Genomic DNA, 6243 nt, shown 5'->3' with positions numbered 1-6243 from the left:
CTTAGACCAGTCGTTGACAACAGTTAGTCCACAGCTTTGCATGACTGGCTTTAGAACATCAGGTTTATTCTCTGGGGCTGTGTCGGTGCCCACTTTTCTTAGTACTTTGTTGTGCTCACAATTCCTGAACAATAGCAGGGAAGAAGACCCCACAAACTCTGAGAACGATCAGCTGATGATAATATAAAATTAGCTTCCAGAGCCAGCTGAAAGTCTGAAACTTAAACCCTTTACTAGATTTTCTCAGAATTTTTTCTGGTTTGATAAGTTGAAAAAGAACTTTAGAGATGAAAGAAATATCCCAATACAAAAATTAGAAAAGAAAAAAAAGAAGTAAACTTAAATGTTGAACAAGACTTTAACACCACATCCATTGAATTATCCTTAATGACTGTAAATGACCAAATACTATCCAGTTATGAGTGACACAAACAATATAAAATGAAAGACACTGCCACAGAGGGTAAAATGTCAGGAGACATTCAGGACGGGGAATTAATTGTATTTTTTTTTTAAAGCCGGCTTCCAGAATTTCTTTTTTTAAGATTTTATTTATTTATTCATGAGAGACACAGAGAGGCAGAGACACAGGCAGGGGGAGAAGCAGGCTCCATGCAGGGAGCCCGATGCAGGACTCAATCCCAGGACCCCAGTATCACACCCTGGGCGGAAGGCAGGCGCCAAACCACTGAGCCACCCAGGGATCCCCTTAATTGTATTTTTTAACATAAATATGCGTGTGTGATGTGTAGGAATCTATTAACAGAAATCTATTTCTCTTGCCTCTACTAAATTAACCAGCAGACAAATATTTGCTGAACATTTCTTTGAAAAGCTGCCCAGATATTACCCTGTCAAAGCACCAAGTCACTTCTGTTAGTGAGGCAGTGGGATGTGAAGGACAGGAGTGATGGCATTCAGAAAGCTGGACTTGAACTCAGGCTGTGGCATTCCCAAAACCCTATGAACACCAGGAGGTCCTCCATCTTTTTGACTCATGAATGCTCAGTTGTAAAATGGTAACATCCTCTCCTAGTATTGCTGTTCTTCTTCTTTTTTTTTTTTTTAAATCTATTTATTCATGAGAGATACAGAGACATAGGCCGAGGGAGATGCAGGTCTCCTGAGAGGAGTCTGATGCAGGACTGGATCCCAGAACCCTGCACTCATGACCTGAGCCAAAGGGAGATGCTCAACCACGGAGCCATCCAGGTGCCCCACTATTGCTATTCTTGTCAAGCACCTGATTCAAAGTAGATGCTTGTGACACGGTGACTACCTTCACCTCCTTGTTAGGTGTCAATGTGTGGTCCTCAGACCTGCAGCATAGAGTACTTAGGAGTGTATTTGAGAAGCAGATTCTGGGTTCTGTCCAAGAACTACTGAATCAGAGACTCAGGGATGGGCCCACCAATCAGTGTTTTAACAGCCACTCCTAGGATTTTGATGTGCATTCAACATCTGAGAACCACTGGTAAAAAGCAAGGCCAGTAAACTTGTCTGCTGGTGTTGAAATGGCTTTGAGTTCCTTTTCAGCAAGTTACTCAACTTCCCCTATGCCTCAATTTCCTCATCTGCAAAATGATGATAATGGTGATATCTGTCTTCTCATAGAGCTGCTCTAAGGATTGAATGAGTTCATACATATAAAGTACTTAAAATGGGACCTAGCCCACAGTAAGTATTTAATAGATGGCAGCGGGTACAATTAATTATTAATAGTCCTATTGTAGTTGTTCTGCTATGGACATTTCCAGGTCAAGGGTCATTTGGGGTGATGTGGCAGGCTTACCGTGGTCATGCTTTGGCATCCCTAAATCTGCCCCCTGTTCTGCAGCTTCTGCTTCACTCCCACCCAAAGTGGTTTGAGCAAACTAGGGAATAGCAGAAATAGGCCAAAAAATATATCTTTGCCAAGGAATTGCTAAGTCTTGTCATGCTGAGACATCCAGTGAGCTGTTTAGCCACTTTTGGACTGTTTATTATGAATCATGGGGTTTCAACCAAGTTGAACTGGTTCTTACGAGTTTAATTTTATCTTAGTAAATGCAAAATATTTTTTAATTTAAGAAGTAATTCACAAAAAGGACAGATACTGTGTGATTTCACTTGTATGGCCTACCTAGAGTAGTCATATTCATAGAGACAGAAAATAGAATGGCAGTTGTCAGGGGATAGGGGAGAGGAGATGCGGTGTTTAATGGATTCAGAGTTTCAATTTGGAAAGATGAACAAGGTTCTAAAGATGAGTGACGATGATTGCACAACAATGTGAATGTATTTAATGCTACAGAACTGTACACTTAAAAATGGTTAAAATGGTAACTTGTATGCTATGTGTATTTTATCACAATAAAAAAATTTAAAAAAGAATGCTAGAAAAGGTAATACATGGATGGTGAGGGGATAATACAGAAAATAATGTTTTTATTTACTTTAAAAATTATTTATGTAAATTCAATTTAGTTAACATACAGTATATTAATAGTTTTGGGGGTAAAATTTAGTGATTCATTCGTTGTGTATAAGAAAGTAATGTTTTTAAAAATAATCTCATAATTGTGGGGTGTAGACAAAGTTCTGTTCTTTCACCTGGTTACGTAGGTACTGATTTTGTAATATTCCATCAAGCTGTACGTTTATGCAATTTTATATCTTTGTGTTGTATTTCATAATAAACAGGTGGGACAAAGTATGAGAGTGGTAAATAATTAAAAATGATCACCCATGAGCCTACAAGTTTATCCAGAGGCAATCACTATCAATGATTTGGGGTATTTTCTTTCTTTTTCCTCTGCATATAGCTGTGTAGTTGTTATTCATTCATTTATTCAACCAGTATTTACAGAGCACTATTTTTAGTGCTGAGATGTGTTAGTCATCTATTGCTGAATGATAAATGATTCCAAAACATAGCAGCTTAAATCAAAAAGCATTATTTCACAATTTCTGTGAGCTAGGAATTTGGGCATGGCACACTTAAATACCTCTGATTTAAGTTCTTTCATGAGGATGTACTCTCCTTTTTTTTTAATTTATTTTATTTATTATTATTTTTTTTATAAGGATGTACTCTCAATAGACCATAGTTTCATCTGAAGACTCAGAAAAGTATCTACATCTGAGCTCACTCATATGAGCCTCTATTCCTCATAATTGGACTGAGAGCCTTGGTTCCTAGTTGGCTGGAGGCCTCCTTCACTTCCTGGCTACTTGGATCTCTTCACCAGGAGGCGTCACAGTATGGCAGCTGGCTTCTCTCAGAGCAAGTGGTCCAAGAGACAGAAAGAGAAATATCCAAGATAGAAGTCACAGTGACACTTCTGCTATATTCTGCTTGTTAGAAGCAAGTCAATAGATCGAGTCCACACTCAAGGGATGGGATTACCAAGGGCAGAACATCAGAGTGTGTGGTCAATGGGGGACATTTTAGAATCTGCCTCCTATTTGTGGATGTAGCAGTGGACAAAATTGTGGTTCCATTCTTGTGGGGAAAGTCACATACCTGGTATGTTAGAAGGTAATAAGTATAATGGTAGTCGGAATTTCCTACAGCTTTATTATAGATTCTTGGGGTAGAATGACCACACAAAATACCTGATTAAAAAAAAAAAAAGACCTCTTATATCAGAGTTCTTAGTTGTAGCCAAAAACCCCAACTCTGATTCATTTATGCAAAATTAATTAATAAGATAAGTTTTACGTTTTAAAAAAATAATTTTACTTTCTAAATGGAGGTATGAATTGACCTACAATATTCTATTAGTTTCATGTATACAGCATAATGATTTGACATTTGCATACATTGAAAATTGATCACCACGATAAGTTTTGTTACCATCTGTCACCACACAAAGTTAATACAATATTATTGACTCTAATCCCCATGCTGTACATTACGTCCCCATGACTCAATTATTTTATAACTGGAAGTTTATATCTCTTGATACCTTCCACACATTTTGCCTCCACCCTCCCCACCAACCCCCTTAAGTAATTTTAGTTTTTTGAAAGCTCAAGGACTCCATACACAGAATCTCTGGGACAAGAGAACCAGGCTCAGAGTTCCCAGCTGGGAACAATGCCTCCAATTGTACTACAGGGCTGAAAATACAAGTTCATCATGGCCATTACTGCAGGGGTCAGCCTCTGTAGTTTGTAGCACAGATGTCATAAAGCTTGGACAGTGGACACAGGCCCCAGAACTGACTTCTGTTGCTGCCATGTTTGCCACCAGGTGTTCCGTAAAGTCCTCACTTTTATACATTGGTGGCACTGGTTCCAGGTCTGGGCCAGTATAGCTGATAGGTGAAGCCTCCTTCACATGCCACAGGGGAGACTAGGAAAGGAAGTAATTATCAAGTTTGACTTCTGTGGTAGGAAGCAGATTCTATGTTATCAGGAAGGGGGTTCAGATGCTGAGTGGTCAGAAGAAGGAAGAACGCCAACCAAAACTATTTTTAAGACCCCGGATACATACTGCCAAGGTGCTTCTTTGTACTGTTGTGTCGATGTGTATGGCCACCAAACAGTGTGTTTGAATGCCCATGTCATTGCATCCCCACTGACAATGATAAATTTACTGTTGTCTGTCTACACTTACTTTCTTGGTGATCTCATGTAAAACTCGAGGCTTTAAAAATTATTAACTCTAAAAATGTTTATATGCACCTTGATCTTTCCCTTGAACTTTAGACTCATAGATCCAACTACCTTCACCACCTCTCTACTTGGATGTCTAAATGGGTATTTCAAGCTTAACATGTCTAAATATCGGAGATTCTGATATTACCTCTGCCCCCTCTACTCACACCTATACCTTCTTCTCCCATCAATAACCAGGAACTCCATTTTCCTGGGTGTTCAAGCTAGAAACCTTGGAGTTATCCTTGATTCCTGTCTTTCTTCTCTCATCCAGGTTCCAATCCATCAATCAATCCAGTCAGCTCCATCTACCTTCAAGATGATCCAAATCCAATCCCTTTGCACCACCCCCACTACTCTTACTACTATTATGTCTCATGTAGGTTGTTGTGACAACTTCTTAAGTGTTCTCTTGGATTCTGCTCTTAGAATCTATTCTTAACCAGCAGTGAGAATGATGTTGTTAAAATGTAAATTAGTTCTTATGGGCCGAATTGTGTACCCCCTACCCCCAAATTCATATGTCCTAACCCCCAGCACCTCAGAATATAACTATATTTAGAGATAGAACATTTACAGTGGTGATTAAGTTGAAATGAGGATTGGGGTGATCCAGAACCCAATCTGATTGGTGTCCTTATAAGAAGAAGAAACTTGTGGAATGTCTGGGTGGCTCAGTCAGTTAAGCATCTGTCTTCCGCTCAGGTCATGATCCCGGAGTCCTGGGACAGAGCCCCACATCACATCACATCGGACTCCCTGCTTACCGGGGAGCCTGCTTCTCCCTCTGCCCACCCCCTGCTCATACTCTCCCTCTCTCTCTCTCTCAAATAAATAAACAAAAATAAAATCTTGAAAAAAAAAAAGAAGAGGAAACTTGAACATTCAGAGAGACACTAGGGATGTGCCTACACAGAGGAAAGATTATGGGAAGACACAACAAGAAGACAGCCATCTGCAAACCAAAGAGAGAGCCCTCAGGAAAAACCCAAGCCCACACACACCTTGATCTTGGACCTCTAACCTCCCAGAACTGTGAGAAAATAAATTTCTGTCATGTAAGCCATTCAGTCTCTGGTATTTTCTTACAGCAGCTCTACTCTAGCAAACTGACATATCAGATTGCACCATCCTCTCCCCAACTCTTGCCTGGCTTCCTATTTTATTCCAAGGTAAAGCTGAAGTTCTTATTGTGCCCCGCAGTTGCCCTACACCACCCGAGTGTCACCTCCTTTCTTTAATCTTACTCTTATTACTGTCTCTCTTGCTCATTCTCTTCCAGCCACTTAACTTTATTGCTGTTCCTTACACACAAGCAGTCACATTTTTGCCTCAGGGTCTTTGCACTTTCTGCCATCTCTGTGGACAAGTCCTTTCCCCAGATACCTGCATGGCTCACTCCCTCATTTCTTTCGGTTACTTATTCATTCCTGGCCACCGTATCTAAAAAAGTACTCCCTGTTCCCCATCCTTAAGGCCCTCCACTCCCTGGTTTTGTTCTCTTTTCTAGCACTTACAACCATCTAACATACTATATATTTTATTTATTTATTTATTTATTTTGGTCTATCTCCCACACTAGCCTGGAATCTCCAAGAC

General features: G+C 39.9%; 1 long non-coding RNA gene across 2 annotated transcripts; it reads left to right on the top strand.

Annotated features, from left to right (window-relative positions):
* The first annotated feature begins 1574 nt into the window (after positions 1 to 1574).
* LOC144290982 (uncharacterized) lies at positions 1575 to 5706 on the top strand. 2 transcript variants are annotated; one of them, XR_013358448.1, is made up of 3 exons: positions 1575 to 1677; positions 4919 to 5023; positions 5350 to 5706. It is a non-coding gene; the product is annotated as an uncharacterized LOC144290982 (long non-coding RNA). The 2 variants fall into 2 exon arrangements; XR_013358446.1 differs by having other exon boundaries at positions 4919 to 5706.
* The last annotated feature ends 537 nt before the right edge of the window (positions 5707 to 6243 follow it).

This window comes from Canis aureus, chromosome 2 (genome assembly GCF_053574225.1).
Source record: "Canis aureus isolate CA01 chromosome 2, VMU_Caureus_v.1.0, whole genome shotgun sequence".
NCBI lineage: Eukaryota > Metazoa > Chordata > Mammalia > Carnivora > Canidae > Canis > Canis aureus.
This window is presented reverse-complemented; position numbering and strand designations above follow the sequence as displayed.